The sequence below is a fragment of the Lissotriton vulgaris genome, unplaced genomic scaffold (genome assembly GCF_964263255.1).
Source record: "Lissotriton vulgaris unplaced genomic scaffold, aLisVul1.2 SCAFFOLD_260, whole genome shotgun sequence".
NCBI lineage: Eukaryota > Metazoa > Chordata > Amphibia > Caudata > Salamandridae > Lissotriton > Lissotriton vulgaris.
The window spans coordinates 1,363,017-1,380,171 of NW_028246903.1; the positions used below are offsets into that span (position 1 = coordinate 1,363,017).

The window sequence follows — 17,155 nt, forward strand, 5'->3', positions numbered from 1 at the left end:
ATTCAGCTGACCTGAGAAAACTATAAGCACAAATACATGAGATGAGACCTCCAGACATCTATGCCTTATTTATTTATCCTGTCGGCCGGGCTCAGACCTTGGCGTGCATGTGACGCAATGGGCAGCCATAGGAGTTGAGTAGCTCCCTACACAGTCAATTTCAACGTTTTCAATATTACTGTGCATTTTGTTTTTTTAACAGAGTTTTATATAGCGCAAACTTGACCCGAAGGTATTGGGTATCAGAGGCTTTACACAAGCACCAGTTGCGTTACATGAGGACACATTATTTTTTTTTTGTTAGGCACGGGGAGATTACGTGATTTGCCCAGAATCACAGGATGTTGAGCATCCTTGCCCAGACTCGAACCCAGTTCCCCAGATTTGAGGTCGACCGCCCTAGCCTGGCCAACTCCTCTCCCCAAATTCTCCTTTGGAAAATCATAATCTCTTTGATACACATTCATCCTTGGGTCTTAGGTTGTCCCCTTAGCTACAATATCTGGCCACTGGCAAAGTAATTTTGGTTTTCCACCTGGCTGGCTGACATTTTGCTATATATCAGCCCCTACATGCTGGACAAGATCCCTTCCAAAGGATAGCAGATGTGCCTTGTAGCCATGGCTTGGCGGACCAGCTTCACTTATGTCCCTTCCAAGAATGGGGGGTCTTTCCTCAAAATTACATGTGCCCCCAACACGCTGGGAGTGTTCTCCCCGTGCCCATTCGACATTAGTAGACTTCTTTTGTCTGGGTCCACCAGGATGAGTCCCACATGATGGTCCTGGTCAGGTTGGACGCTGGTGGGAATCACATTGGAGGCACAGGTCTTAAGCAAGCACCGTTTCAATGCCATTTCCACCAATAATGGGGCTTCTGCTGGGGTTTTCCTGACAGAAGAGATAGCAACACTCCCGGCACTGGGAAAACCATGTTCTGCTGCACTCTGAGTCGCCACAACTGAAACTAGGCTGCATTGGACGCCTGCCAATTTTTGGTCACTGTCTCTCTTCGCTGCACTTTTTTTATTTACGAGTTTTTATTATTAGTTCACATGTTAATTTTTTTTATAGTTTTAAAATATTGCAGTTGCGCGATGCTTCGCCTTCCACGTCCCTACCTTTTTGTCTTTCAACTAAGCAAGTCCGCAAATTCACATAAATTAATTTCCTCTCCCGATGTCGAGTTCTTCGACAGTGCTTCTACTTGGGACCTAGCAGTCAATGAACAAATGACATTGGAAGTCGGGCCAGCAGTCGTCAAACATCAGCGTTGCCCCTTTGAAATCTCAAACTCCAGTTTGCGGACAAAGTCCTGCTCGCCTCACAATATGGATCTCCGACCACTGGGCAAACTCCATCGCAAGTAACCATTTATATGTCTGAAACGCGCTCTTCCCTTAGTTCACCGGCCGGAGCCGCTGGGGCAGCATGGCACGCGCAGAGGAAATTTGTGGAAATATGGGGGTTGTTGCTGTCGAAAATCGAAGAGGAAATATATTTTCGATAAACTGCTCCACCAAAAAAAAAAAAAAAACAGGAGAGGAGAGTCAAGGCTGAAAAGGTAGGCGTTTACAGCGGCAATATGTTTGTGTGTTATGATAAGATAATCGCTGCAGTTTGTCTAATAATGCTTGCACTAGCACTTTTCGGCTAGGCACTGAATTAAAGCTAGCGTGAGACGATGTGCTGGGGGGAGGGTAGGGGGAACAATCTTTTGAAGAAGGCCCTTAAAGTAGTTAACAGATAACCCAGTCAGGCTCTGTCTTTATGGTTCACCTCTACCCGATTTAATTATCTATATATGTTGACATTTCTTTCTTTATTTTTCTTTCTTTCTTTCTTTTTCTTTCTTTCTTTCTTTCTTTCTTTCTTTCTTTCTTCTTTCTTTCTTTCGCTTTTCTTTCTTTCTTTCGCTTTTCTTTCTTTCTTTCTTTCTTTCTTTCTTTCTTTCTTTCTTTCTTTCTTTCTGTCTTTCTTTCTTTCTTTCTTCCTCTTTCTCTTTGTCTTTCTTTCTTTCTTTCTTTCTTTCTTTATTCCTCTTTCTCTTTTCTTTCTTTCTTTCTTTCTTTCTTTATTTTTCTTTCTTTCTTTCTTTCTTTCTTTCTTTCTTTCTTTCTTTCTTTCTTTCTTTCTTTCGCTTTTCTTTCTTTCTTTCTTTCTTTCTGTCTTTCTTTCTTTCTTTCTTTCTTTCTTTCTTCCTCTTTCTCTTTCTCTTTGTCTTTCTTTCTTTCTTTCTTTCTTTCTTCCTCTTTCTCTTTTCTTTCTTTCTTTCTTTCTTTCTTTCTTTCTTTCTTTCTTTCTTTCTTTCTTTCTTTCTTTCTTTCTTTCTTTCTTTCTTTCTTCCTCTTTCTCTTTCTCTCTGTCTTTCTTTCTTTCTTTCTTTCTTTCTTTCTTTCTTTCTTTCTTTCTTTCTTTCTTTCTTTCTTTCTCTCTTTCTTTTCTTCTTTCTTTCCACACCATTAGGGTGCCTTCCGGCCACTTAGAAGAACTGAGTTGTGTTAACATGGGTCCTATTTGACTGACTTCGGTTAGTGCACAGATTCAGTGTAGTTTCTGTTTAATTTCTAAACCACAGAATGTCTTGTGAGCAGTTTACAGTCGTGTTCTATAAGTAGGAGCTCACACAATTATAAACGAATATGGTTGATTATTGGCATCAGGATGTTCGAGATCCCTTTTCACTGTTCACGGTACATACAATGGTTAGTTTGGAAATATTTTATGGCAAGTTTAAAATGAACTCAGCCTTGAGTGGTCTCCTTGTTGATTTTCGCGTTTATCAGTGATGTGCGGACTCTTTTTTAAATAAAAGGTTTGCACTTTTGAGATATATACTTGACTAGAGTGACCAGGGACCAAACTAGGTAGTTGTTCGGCTGTGTGAATTTTTTTGTTAAGTCGTTTTTTATGTTTTTACCTCCAGAAAAATCCTAAAATAACTCCAAACAGTGACGCCTAGAAGTAAAAGTGAAGCATTTTGCTTAAAATATCACCTACAATTTTAATACCTGAGAAAAAAATGTTAAACTGGGATTGTGTCATTTACTTCTAAAATCGGTATGCTCAGGAAGTATTTCGCCTTCCGAAAATGTGGAACATTTTAGGCATGGAATGTCATGAATTCTTTTACCGGAAAGGAAAACTGAAGTTCTGGTTCTCAAAGTGTATTTTAGGACACCTTTTCTGAAGACCACCTTGTGCCTCTAATCTAATGAAGCAGCCATCTTCGTTTCTTTCTTTCTTTCTTTCTTTCTTTCTTTCTTTCTTTCTTTCTTTCTTTCTTTCTTTCTTTCTTTCTTTCTTTCTTTCTTTCTTTCTTTCTTTCTTTCTTTCTTTCTTTCTTTCTTTCTTTCTTTCTTTCTTTCTTTCTTTCTTTCTTCTTCTCCTTTCTTTCTTTCTTTTTTTCCCCTGACTTCTTGTTTTTCGACTACATTACCAATTGTCTAGCAATTAAAAAAAACACTGATCAAGCCAAATTACAGCCATGGCCTTCTTTGCAATGATAGGTCATCATTGTGGGAGCTGGTGATGGGTCTCCAAAGGTCATAGCCTGTTAATATCTGCTGTGCTTGGGTGGCAAATTCTATTGCCACGAATGATGTGTTGATAGAGTTCGTCTGAAGAGGGAATGTCTGCAGGTAAATGATTTTGTTGACGTCAATGTGAGCTGCTGCCAATATGGAGTGGGTACTTGTTATTGTGCAACTGCGTGGTGTTTATCGACGTTCTTTTAATTATAAGCGGTTATGTAAATGTTCTCTTTTTCATACACTTCCCTGGTATCCCGATGGGGCCCAGTGAGTAAAATGAGGAAGACTTATGTGTTTAAGGAGGTGGAAACATAAACAGATAGATAGTGAAGAAGGCCAATTGGGCCCAAATTTCCTCATGCTTTGCACCAGGTTTGCATCACAAAAGTGACACAAATCCAGAGCAAAGTGTTGGGTTGGGATTTATTAGCCAACGTAAACCAGGATTTGCATTGGAAAGTTCACCAAAGCAATTCAAAGCAGCATTATGCACAACTTTGTGCTACATTGGCACTCTCATGCAACCACCCAAGGGTACTAACATTCGCAGACAAGTACCAAAACATTATGCCTCCGCGAGGCAGGCGTACCAATGAGAAATATTTTCATTTCTCTCTATTTTTCCAAGCTTGCATGTGTGCTGCATTGTACAACACACCTACACATTGGGGAACATATTAAAGGATAGTTTTTGTACTGGAAGGATCTCCTAGTACAAAAGCTATGCTTTTGACAATATTCACACACTTGCACTATGGCTCAAGGGTGTGTGTGTTGGAGCATGGCAGACAAAAGTGCGCCTGTGCAAGGGTTGGGAAAAAATGTGAATATCATAGTAGATGTAGGGAATGTTTTCTCTCTCCTTTCCAGGCAAGGCTGCACACTTGTTTGGGTCACTGCTTTACTGCTCAGCATTAAATACTAGTAAACACAGGCCTTGCTCCTTATATGGACATACATAAATGTGCTCTGAACATACTTCATTTGGGTCACCAAGGTGGGGAGTCAGTCTCAAAAGACAACCTCTACCCTAATTTTTCCTTAGCGTATTGTATTTTGAATGTTGTTGGCTCGCAGTATTTGCATTATTTATTTAGCATTAATCCTAAGACACACATATTTGCAGAGCGCATGTTGACCCTGCGAGAGGAGGTTTCTTAGCACTACTGACAACTGACAGAGTTCATTGTTTATGGTTACTCAACTCAATGGTAATCATTTTCTTGACATCAGAAGGACAAAAGTTTAAGTGGACCCACCAGTATTCACAGCACTGACCATTAGGTAAAACACAGATGCCTGGAGAGGACACATTAGCCCATTTACTTGCTAGATCCTCCCTTTTGAAAGTCCTAGTTTTCACAAAGTCAATTTTCTTATATAAAATTCATGACTCTTCATTGATCATTCTAACTCAGTTCTTTTATTAGTTTTAAAGCATAGTTTTGCTCCTTTGGATTGACTTAATTCATTTTTAAAACAAAAAAATAAATGTGATCATCACATCTCTACACGGTTATCCAAAAATGTGTAATTGGAAACTGGATCCTGCAATGTCATCATTACTCGAAAACAAATAATTGGGAACTGGATCCTGAAATGTTTGCTAATGTTGTTTAATGTTTAATCTCGAAGCCTTTCACCATGGGCCTGGTTCCCTTCCACCTACTCAGGGGAATTTTGCTTTTCTTTGGAAAATTCCTGCTCACAGATCATGGTCGTGTTGCGACCCCCTAGCTGGAATCCCCTTGACGAGGCATGTGTGTGCTGGATAGAATTGGAGAGTTATTCCATTCTTGTTGGGTCTCATTCCCATGTTAGGAGGCTCACTGGATGTAGAGCTGTAGTCCTGGATACACCTCTCGATAGCAGAAGCGATTTGAGCAGCTTCAGGGGTATGAGGGGGGCATAGAACATCAGGTACCCAACTCAAAAGATCTGCTAGCCAAGGCTTTGAGATCACAATTTACCATTGGTAGCCACATTTGGAAAAGTTTGCCTCTTACACATAACATTAAATATGGTACATTATAAATTCGCTGAATTGTCTGGAAGAGGCGAATGGGAAAAAGAACGGAGCTTATAAGTCTTATGTGGAAAAAACAATGCTCCTGGACCTTTAAAAGATATGTATAGTTCCCATACATGTAAATCTATTGATAGCAGTCCTTGAGCTTGGGTAGATTATGAGCAGAGCTATATAAGAAATTCGGTTTTCATACTATATGGGTTGAGATAATGTGTACTCATGTACCTCTCTACAAAAGTAGACTTGATACATTTTAGGCCTGTGTTAGACCTGTCATCTTTAGGATGGTCTTCCACCAAATATTTGCCTTTTGCCACCACGTTTTGCTGAATCTTTTTGTTGGCCATTGTACTCTAAGCACTTTAGCACTGTTGACCAGCGTTAAAGTGCATTTACTGCTTTCCTAACCATGTTCGTAATTGGTGTATACCTGATTGCCATGTTTAATATACCTGTAAGTCCCTTGTAAAGTGGCATACCATATACCCAGGGCCTGTAAATTAAATTCTACTAGTGGGCTTGCAGCAATGATTGTGCAATCCAAATATACAATCTTTTGAAATCAGGCTCATGCCTCCCACAGCAGGGCCTGTATGTGAAGTTTACTGCCACTTTGACTTGGCATGTAAAACCACTTGCCAAGTCTTAAACTTTCATTTTCTTACACATAATCCACCCCTAAGGTAGGCCCTAGGTAGCCCTAAGGGCACGGTGCTGTGTAAGTAAAAAGTAGGACATGTATGTTTATGTTTTGCATGTCCTAGTAGTGACAAACAGCTTGACAAAGAGCTAAATTCGTTTTTCATACTGTGAGGCCAACCCCTCTCATAGGTTAACATTGGGAATTTCTTAATACATGTTTAAGCTGTAATTCCTGATCAAAGAGGAGTAGCCAGTTCATGTTTTATATCTTTGGAATGATAATGACAAGTCCTCCTTGCTGGTGAAGTTTGATTAACCGTACTGTTTTAGAAATGCCACTTTTAGAAAGTGGACACTTCTCTGCACTTACTGTTCTGTGTGCCTTGCAGTCTTTCTCCAATACACATCTGGGATGGGTGACAGCGACACTTTGTGCATTCCCCTAGACAGCCACAACCACAGGAAGCCTAGGTGTGTATGAGTAACCTTCTACATACATCTGCATTATTTCTGATGGCCCTGTATGGGAGGGAGGAACTAACACTTCCCTGAATAGTTAGTGTTGTGTCTGTACACAAAAATGTATCTCCCCATAGATACCCTGGCAGACAGGGCTGGATTGAAAGGATACTTGTGCACTTCAAAGACCACTCTTTGAAGTCACCCCACTTCAATAGCACTTTTGGTTATAAGTCTGGGTCTCTGATCCCCTAAAATCAGACCCTACTGGACTTGTAATTGAAGCTCTGCCAGAGGAACTGCTGTGCTGCTTAAAGGACTCAACTGGGCTACTGATATGGAAGGCCTGCTTTTCTGTTTGCTGTCTTGCTGCATGCTGCTCTCTGACTTTGCTGAAGGAGAGCTTGACCCCAGGTGTGCTACAAGGGCTTGTTGGTTTGCCTCCTGTTGCTTGAGACTCAGAGATTTCAAAGTCTCTACCCCTGCTCCTGTGCCTGGTTCACTGGAATTTGACCCAGATACTTGCAACCTGGACATCGATGCATCTCCTGTCTGTGTGTAGCGAAACCGGTGCATCGATCCAGTGGCAGGAGTAAAATTGGTGCTTTGCTCTCTGAATCAACTCAGCACCTCAATAGCCTGACACAACAGAACCGTACATCTAGGTCGCTGCAGCTCAGAGAGACTGACACATCCTTTGAATGTGTGGAGAACCTCAACGCATCACTCTTCAGAACCAGGGCATCTTGGCCCGGCGTCTCGCCTTCGGAACCACGCATCGCAATCCCTGCATGGAGAAGAATCAACACATCCTCGACCTGCGGGATCAACATCGATCCATCTTCCCACACATCTCGCATTTGCGACCAGGAAAGGTACTTTGTTCACTGGGGCCTGCGTGGGTACTGTACCCTGCTGGCACTCCATTGCGGTTGGCCCAAACTGTAACTTTTCCCCAGTCCAGCATGACCCCAAGCAACCTCTAAAGCGATATTTGCTTCTAAGTGCTATTTTTCACCTATTCTTCTGAAATTCAATATCTCAACTTCTGTACATTGTATTTTTGTCATTTTGATCTTGTTCTGTTCAGAATATAGCAATCTCTATTTCTAAATGTGTATGTAGTCTTTTTTGTGGTGTATCCATTGTGTTACTGCGTATGGCACAGATACTTTGCACATTGCCTCTGTAGATAAACCTGACTGCTCTGTGCCAAGCTACCAGAAGGTGAGCACAGGCTAACTTTTAGTGTATACTTAGCTTACCCTGACTAGAATGGAGGTGCATACTTTATCCAACCAGGAATCCCAATTCTAACAGCCTGTCTCCACGGAATTTTAAAGTTTAAAAATACCCTTGTCTCATAGGAATAGCTGAAGAACTCACTGCCAAGTGAAATAAAACTTTGAGGTTCATATAAAGGAAGAGATAGGACTTGCCTCAGAAAAATTCTCACATCACTGGTGTTGTGTCAGATGTCACACAGCCCTTTTCAACTCCCAAAACTGTACGCATATAAAAACACAGAATCAACTTTAGTTGTTTCATCTGCTTCTATGTCCAAAGCTTACTTTTTGTGGATGGTTGCAGATGGTGGACACCAGCACATAATTTTGAGGGCAAGGAATTCTTATTCAGCATAAGACTTTGTCCCAGAGTGTGAGAGAATAGGAAAAAATGTAGCAAGATGGAAGAAGAGGAAGATAGAAAAACAGCGACAAAGGGAGAAAGCAGGTTTGAAACCTAACTTGCAAGATTGACTTAATAAGAAGTGTAGGCGGGTGAACGAAATGGTATGTTCTGGATTCACAATGGAACATCATTATTATTTGACATTTCCAAAATAGTACAGCACTGATAGTGTACTCCTAAGGAAAACTATGGGACCCGGCACAATTTTTTTTTAAAACATAAAGCAATTTGGAACTTTGAACATTGATAAAAACAGCTCCTGACCTTTGTTGAACATAAAATCCAATTACCGATCACCCATAATACATAGGATGCCCTTAATGCCTGGAGCAGCATCATCGATGTCTTTTGCAAATTCTGTAGAAGCAAAGAACCTTCGCAAAACATGTGGTTGCGACACACAAGGGGTTCTATGGATTGCTTCTTAATGATGAGTTTGCCTGAGTGAAATAAATATGCAATCCACAAATAGTAATTGACAAGGTTTCTGACATTGATAATAGCTTAACATCCTTCTTAACACTCTTCAAAAAGAATCAATGGATAGGATTCATGAATGAAATGCAATTGCCAAACAAGGGACCCTGAGTCAGAAGCTCACCACAGACCCCACCTCAGGAGCAATTCTCCATTGCGTTTCTCTCGCTCTCTAGTATATATATTTCCTAGTGGCGATCACCAGTAGGTAGTTATAGTTAGGACCTAGTTCCATAGGAGAGGCATTTTTTGTTTTGCTAATAACTTTACAAAACATATTTACAGTTTCAAAACTATTTTGGAGGTTACTTCAGCTGCTGTCTAGAAAGTTTCAGGGTGATCCGTCATGCGGAGGCCGAGAAGAAGGGAGGAGCGGGGCCCAAACGCATTTTCCCCATGCAATTTTCCACAGGGTCAGATACAGATACACTCAGATACAGCCCAAACCGCTTAATGGAATTACACCTAATTTGATAGAAAGCTAGATCTTGGTACAGAACAAGTTATTTTTGTAATTTGGTGTAAATATTTTCAGTAGTTCTGGATTTAATAAAGTAAAACAATTTATGTATATTTAGAGAGGCAGATCCACTGCAGATCCTCCGCAGATCCCGGCAGATTCACGGATCCACGCACCAACACCAATGCCGTGATTAGCTGGCCGCAACCTGAGAGGGAAGTTGCAACTGCCATTTTTTGTACTTTGGGACATGGTTCCCTGAGGGAAAAATAAAATATAGAGATGTGAGAAGGGATCAGGGTAAAGGTACCCAGACTTCATAGGACTGAAGGAGAGATCTGTGAGGGACCCCTCATTGGCAAGAAATTGTTCCAAAAAGATTTATTTTATCATGCGAGGATCTGCCGATCTGCCTGGATCCTCACAGATTCAGGCCGATTCGGGTGGATTCGCAGATCCAGTTCCCAAATAAAGAAAAACACATACACCCACTCACAGACTGTCACAGACCCACACAATCACTCACACACCCACTCACTTTCCCACTCACACACACAACCACTTACACACCCACAGTAACACTCACACACCAATGCAGCCACTCACACACCCACTCACTGACCCACAAAACCACTTACACATCCACTTGGATCCAAACAGCCACTCACACACATATTTATGCACCCACATAACAACTAACATACCCAATCACACTCCCATACAGCCACTCAGACACCTATTCACTGACTCACATAACCACCCACACACCTACTCACACACCCAGTCACTCCCACACCCACTTACACACACACAGAGCCACTCTCACACCCATTCACATACCCATATAGCCACTTACACATCCACAAAGTCACTCATACAGCCACTCACACAACTACATACAGGCAGTGATACACTTGTAGAAATTACAATTACATACGTTTGTATTAAATATGTTGTTGTTTTAGTATTGAAGGTGTGCAACATAACTGGCAAACCCCTTATTTTTCCAAGGATTTGCGAAGGTTCTGTGGATCCATAATATGAATTTAAAAAAATAGAAAGACTGCGGGGCTTAATAATGAGAGGATTGCGCAGCAGGAGCATCATTTTTTTAATGCTCTAACGGAGCAAGCCTCTCAATCATATCTTTGAGGCGACGCAAAGCCACTCTGCATGGCTTTGCATGTCCTCATAGATATGGAGTAAAATAAAGCAGCGTAAGTCACTGCCTTGCCTTACTCTTCTCAAGTATGACTTCCACAGGTGTTGCGGTGCGTTTTTCTACGCAAAACCCATGGATTTTAACATTACCCCAGATTTACGAAATCATGTAAACCTGGGGCATCGCTAAAACCTCATGATTCCTCAGAGCAGGCACAACAATAAGAAAATATTTTTTATTTCTGCTAGTTTCTTCCTCTGCCCATGTGTGCCGCATTCTGAAGCACCCATAGAAAGAGGAAAATGCCTCTCTGAATCGTTTTTATGCAGGAAGGTGCCCATTCCTGCACAAAAACAATCCTGCATGCAAAGGAGGCACCCTTGCACCATGGTACCTTCCTATGCAAATTATATTTTGGAAAAGTTGATGTGAGCACAGTGACACATTACTTTATGTCACATAGCACTAAATCCCTGTTGATAATTACCAAATTTCACATAGTTTACCCAGGGCGGTTGTCGTTCCCTAACACATTTTAGTGGAGGGTATACTTCGATTACACATTTCATAAGACTCCTCTATAAGGCATCAAACTAAATTATACATTTTTTATGCGAGTTTGGCCAATGCCACCAAATTTGTGCTCTTCATACAGTGGAGCTCTGCAGATGTTCCAACTGTTACTGATCTTCACTGCACAATTCGTAGCACATTTAAACACCCTTCACGACTCGAGAGTGAAAGCTCTGTTTTGTATCACATGGGACTCAAATTGTGTATGTAACTTGAATAATAAAAACAGCTATTAACCCCTTCGCTGCGGCGGGAATTCCGCCGCAGCGCTAAGGGGGCGGGGGGGCTGAGCGGCGCTCGCATGCTCGTGACGGAGCTGCTCCGTCACGAGCCGCGGTTGAGCTGTGCTCGTGACGGAGCTGTTCCGTCATGGCCCGCCCCGCTCAATGGAACGTCCAGCGCAGGCGTGAAATTCGCGCAGTGCAGGCGCGCCGAGCGGGCCATGACGGAACCGCTCCGTCATGAGCACAGCTCAACCGAGGCTCATGACGGAGCGGCTCCGTCATGAGCATAGAACGGGTTAAAAGAAACCCTCCAAACTAAAAGAGTCTTATTTTTCTTCTGTTAAAGCATCACGAACGCTATGATGGCTAACCTGCTTGCTTATCCAACCTGACCCTTATCGCATAGGTTTATGGCTGTGTTGTGCTCCGAAAAGTAGGATTGGTATAATAAATATCTAAGCAACCAGAAAAGGTCTCACGCTAGTTTCTTATCTCCGGGTAGATTGAAATATCTCCATTAGTTTCTTATACACTTTTCTTGCATGTAGCACCACCCAGTGGTTACAAAAGGTGATTCGACTCGTTTAGCTAAATAACTGCAATGGTTGTTCACAGCAAGGTAAGAGATTTTTCGTGATCATTTTGCGCTAGGTTTCACGTGAGCTTTTGAAGTGCATTTGAAAAATAAGCCGAAAACGCCCAGTTTCAGCATTGTTAAAAGTAGTTACACGTTTTGATTTGAGTCCTTTTAGTTTATGAAAGCCATTATTTATTCTAAATTGTTGGACCCGGCCCTCTCTGCAGGGTCACCCCCAAACGTTTTGCCTTCCTCCTTATATTTTTGCTGAATTCGTTTTTGTTGGCATCAGGACTTTGTGTAATTTACCACTGCTAATTAGGGCTAAAATGCTCTCTGCTTAAATATGATATCATTAGCTTATTTATACCCAATTGCCATATGTAATTTACTTATAAACCCCTAGTAAAGCGCACTACATGTGCACAGGGCCTGTAAATGAAACACTACTCGTAGGCCTGCAGCACTGAATATGCCACCCAATTAAGTAGCATTTAAACATTTCTCAGGCCTGCCATTACAGAGCATGTGTGTGTGCAGTTTAAATTGCCATATTGACCTGGAAAAATAAAACGTTTGCCAGCCCCAAACCTTCCTTTTTATATATATAAGTCACCACTGGGGTAGGCCCTGGACAGCCCAGAGGGCAGGGTACAGTGTATTTAAAAGTTAGAACATGTAGTTTTACATGTCCTGGTAGTAAAAATCTCTTAAATTTGTTTCTCACTACTGCTACACTATCTCTCCCATAGAATAATATTGGAGTTACTTTATTACATTTCACAAGTGTAAATTCCAAATGGGAATATATAACCAGTTCATGACTGATATCTCTAAAAATTGGGGAGAAAATTCCTCTTTAGTGGTGAAGTCAGGTTTTTTTATCAATTTTAAAAAAAATGCAATTTTTAGAAAGTTCATATTTTTCTGCCCTAAGCTCATTTGTGCCTATGGTCTGGAGTGGGTCACATGACTGGGTATAACTGACAGTTAAGACTTTGTGAATTCCTCCCAGACAGTCACACAATAAAAGGATTGAATGTGCCTGAGTGGGCCATCTGCTGGCAGGATGGGGGAGGGCTGAGCTGAGCACAGCCCCAATTACACTCAAATAGTCTGTGCTCTGTCTTCACACAGAGGGCCTAAATATCCTGTATTGTCACTTATACTGGTTTGTATCAGGGCAGGGAAGGCATGAAATTCCATGCACTTCAAAGCCTCTCTCTAGAAGCTTCTCTTACCTTCCAGAACAGGGCACCAGGGTATAAAAGAAGGACCTCAGACACCACCACTTCAGTTCACTACTGGACCTGCAGAAGGACTCACATAGGGCTGCCCGCTGCCATGACATTCTGTGCACTCTGCCATACGGCTGCTAAACCTGAAAGGACTGCTTTGCTTCCTTAGGCCTGGATATAAAAGGCTCCCACCCTCTTGAACCTGCGCCTGGACCCAGCCTAGAGGTGTCCCAACAGTCCTCACCCTTGACTATGGTGCTAAATGTTCCCAGACTACCCTTTTCTGAAACTGAGGACTTAGACAACATTTGGCCCAAAAGTGCTCTGAGAACCAGAAGGAGACCAGGCCAACCTGCTCGTCTATCAGCCCGAGGAGCATCGCCAATTGGATTGACGTCCTGGCCTCTCCAGCTACGTTCTTTTCTGCAGCAGCAAATACATTTCAACAGTCTTTCACTAAAGGGTATCTGGCCTCGTGGTACAGTCTTGGGCTACAGCATCCTGCCTCGTCCGCTTGAGTTTTCCAACTTCTTTTATCGGCAATTAAACCAGAACATAGAAAACTTCACTGCGATTTCAATCCAAAGCCATCCCACGATGAAGCTTCCTCCCTGGACACTTCCTGCTCCTTGCCCTGCTGAACTTTACCTTCTCAGAAATTTTTCTTCAGACATTTTTTAAAGTCTGAAGGTTAGCGCGGATCAGGCCCAATCCATTCTTGTATCCAAAGCGTATTCCATCGCCGGCGGCCTTAACTTCCAACTTTGACCGGTCTTGCTCAACTTGATGTCTGTGGCTGGTGCTTTGATATTTTTGGTGCTATTTTGAACCTTAAACATTAAACATTCATAACTCTGGTTCTACTGCTTGAATCTTTGTTGTTTTTTTGTCAAATAAGTTAGTAAAATGTATTCTATTTTTCTAAATTGTTTTTTCTTGTGTTGTATTTTCACTTTATTATTGTTTGTGTGCTGCATAAATGCATAAGTTACGCCTGACTGTATTTTTTTGCCAAGCTACCCAGGGCTAATCACAGGTTAATCTAGTGACTTTTTGTGGATCACCCTGCAAGGGATTCTGGATGTTGCTTGATCAGGGCTCACAACCCAATCAACCAACAACCCAATTTCTCACGTAAATCATTGTAGAATTTGAAATTGAGAGGAAATTGAAGGAAACAGTTTCCCACCCTGATTTCAAATTGCAGTAAAAGTTTAAGGTTATTGGAAGTATGCAGCAAATGTTGCCACCTTCTAACAGCTAGTGTTGTATAAATATCTGATTGTCATGGATAAGGCTGTCATTGAGATCTGCACTCGTTGCATCTTTTTTTACTGTGATGGCATATAAAGTGTGAGGCCATGGCACCTTTTACATGTGTTACTTGTGTGTTTAATTTTATATGTAACAGGATGAACAGATACATTGCTTCATTTAAAATTGCAACAGAGCTGGGGTCCAGCTTACAGCACAACAAGTATCTGACTGTGACTAGCCCCACACTCTAGTAACAATACTTAGTAAATGAAATAGCTTTGAGGAGGCCAAAAGATAGCTTGAGAAGCACCATCTAAAACACCACATGAATCACTTCTTGCATCAACAATTTCAGAACTTGTTGGAGCAACAATATTAGGAATCGTAATTTTTGTGTAGCTGACTGTAATACAGTTAAATTACTTAAATTGCAGTGGCAGATTAAGCGACATCTCAGGAATTTTAAAGTCACAAATGACATCAGTGAAAGGGCTATCACATGACCTTCGACCCTCCTCCTGGTGGCAGGACCTGTTTCTCTTAATATCTGCACCTGAACTTTACACAAGTATTGCCAGATGGTGCTGAACCTTTCTTGTTCATTTCCTCTGTCTCCACATTCAACGTACTAGTTGGTTGGTTCTGTTGCTTGAGTGGAGAAGGGCAGAGATGCAGTGTTTCCAGACCTCTGTGTTTTGAACGGCAGTAGTGCCCATGAGTATCCCATTTTGTCGCAGAAGCAGACTGTGACCTTTTCCCTTCAATGACTGCACTTGTGTTTTACACAACTATTGCTTGTCCGCCCTAAATGTCTCTTTTTCTGTTTCTGTGTCCCGGCAATTGCCAGAAAGGAGGGACTTCCCACTTAAACAATTTAGAACATTCTTGGTCTCAGTACTTGAGTGAAAAGGGGCTGAGGAGCAGTGCTTTCAGAAATTGACATTCTGATTGGGCATTAATGCACACAAACATCAGTCAGGGGTTACAAGAAATGCTCTACAAACCTACTGATTGACGGGAACATCCTGCTAGCCATAGGTATATCTCATAGCTGTTTCCTTCACTACTTGTGCTTCATACGAGGGCCTGCCCACTGAGGGAGGATCAAAGGCCTGAGGATTACCTAAGGTCCCTTCACGTACAAAAACTATGCTTTAAAGCTTTTCCCCACTTTGTATGTGTGCTGTACAATGCAATACAAGTCATAGAATTGACAACATTTCTCTTCTTTATGCCTGTCTCAAGGAAACATAATATTTTGACACAATCCTCTTTTTCAATGTTAGTCGATGGGGATTTGTGTCAAATCCCATTGGTGAATGCATGGGAATGCCCATACTCCACCCATAGAAGGTGCAGTTCACGCACAATAATGTAAAACAGTACATAATGCAATTGTGTGCAAATTTGGGATACTATACATGGCAAATCAGGATTTGCATTGGATAGTAAATCCTATTCCAACACTCAGTGGCAGGTTTACTTTACAGAAATGCCAAACGTTAGTAAACCTGGGCCTAAGTGCCAGTATGTATGAGTGAGTTTAGGACTGAATGCAAGACAGTGAGTATGAATGAATGAGTGGAAGGGAGTGGAAGAGAGTGTGAGTTTGATGCTAGTGTCATGTGAACTGCCTTCCTGGGAAAATTAGGGCCACGGGTCATATTACGTCACTTTATATAGTTGATTGGTTGCTAGTAGCTCCAAGAATCCCACAAGCCATAGCAGCAGCACACTTGTGCACCAGTGTTGTGTAGTCCATATGCATAGTGTGGTAAGGGAATTGCCCTTTATGGAATCTGACTGAATGAGCTGAAGTGCTGGTACCATTTTATAGATACAATTGGCCTGATTCACAAAGGTAACTTATACTTTTAAGTACATTTACACTTTTTTGCAAGTTTACTACATTTCGGTATTCGCAAACTGCACTTTGTAGTAAATTACCTTTTGTAGTGATTTACACTTTTGTAGTAAGTCCTGCACTACACATGGCCAACCACTAGTAGTGCAACACACTCATAGTAAATAATGGAGATAGGGACTTACTACAAAAGTACAAGTTAGTACAAAAGTGTAAGTTACCACAAAAAGGCAGTTTGGCATTACCAAAAAGTAGTAAAACTACTCAAAAGGGTAAGGTAATACAAAAGTACAGTTGGTGAACAGCACTTTTATATGTTTTGCAGAACTACCATAGTACTACAAAACGTATTACAAGGTACAGTTTGTGAATTAGGCCCAGTGTGTTTGCACTAGTAATATGCAAGCTGTTGTTTAGAACTGTTTGTTTGTGTGGACAGTACAGTACAAGAACAGCAGCACAGTCTGCTTGCTCAACCACTTGATGTAAAACATCTCAGGGCAGGGTCATGGTAGATTATTTTGGTGGCGCAGAGTGCTGCCTCTATTCAGTTCAGGAGGCTCCATGAAACTGCAGGAGTTTGAACATAGTGTCCACCAAAGACATGCTTTGAGAAACTGTTGGCACCTTGTCTAGAACATATTCCTGAAACAAAATGCACTTTCCTCCATTATTGGAATATTATATTGTTTCCACAAGGGAATTTCTCTCACTCCAGTTGAATTTTTATCCTATTAAACTAAACATTGAAGGTTTTGCTGATTTTTTAATCAGATGAGTATCATGAACAATTCGTTATCTCCCTTTTTGACTGATGCCAACTCTGGTGGCTTCTCTACTGAAAGCATAATATACCACTATTATATCAATTGTTGGCCCTAATGACCTCCATGTGCCTAACCTTATGTGCTACAACAGGCATGCAGGCAGGAATTGGCATCAATCACCAAATAGCAAATGTTTGCTTCT

General features: G+C 41.5%; 1 long non-coding RNA gene across 1 annotated transcript in view; it reads left to right on the forward strand.

The window, feature by feature from the left end:
- Nucleotides 1–1,147: 1,147 nt before the first annotated feature.
- The window catches only part of LOC147665699 (uncharacterized), a 42,002-nt gene continuing 25,994 nt past the window's right edge, over nt 1,148–17,155 (forward strand). Inside the window, exon 1 of the long non-coding RNA XR_015304990.1 lies at nt 1,148–1,586. This is a non-coding gene — a long non-coding RNA (uncharacterized LOC147665699). The remainder of the gene's footprint in view (nt 1,587–17,155) is intronic.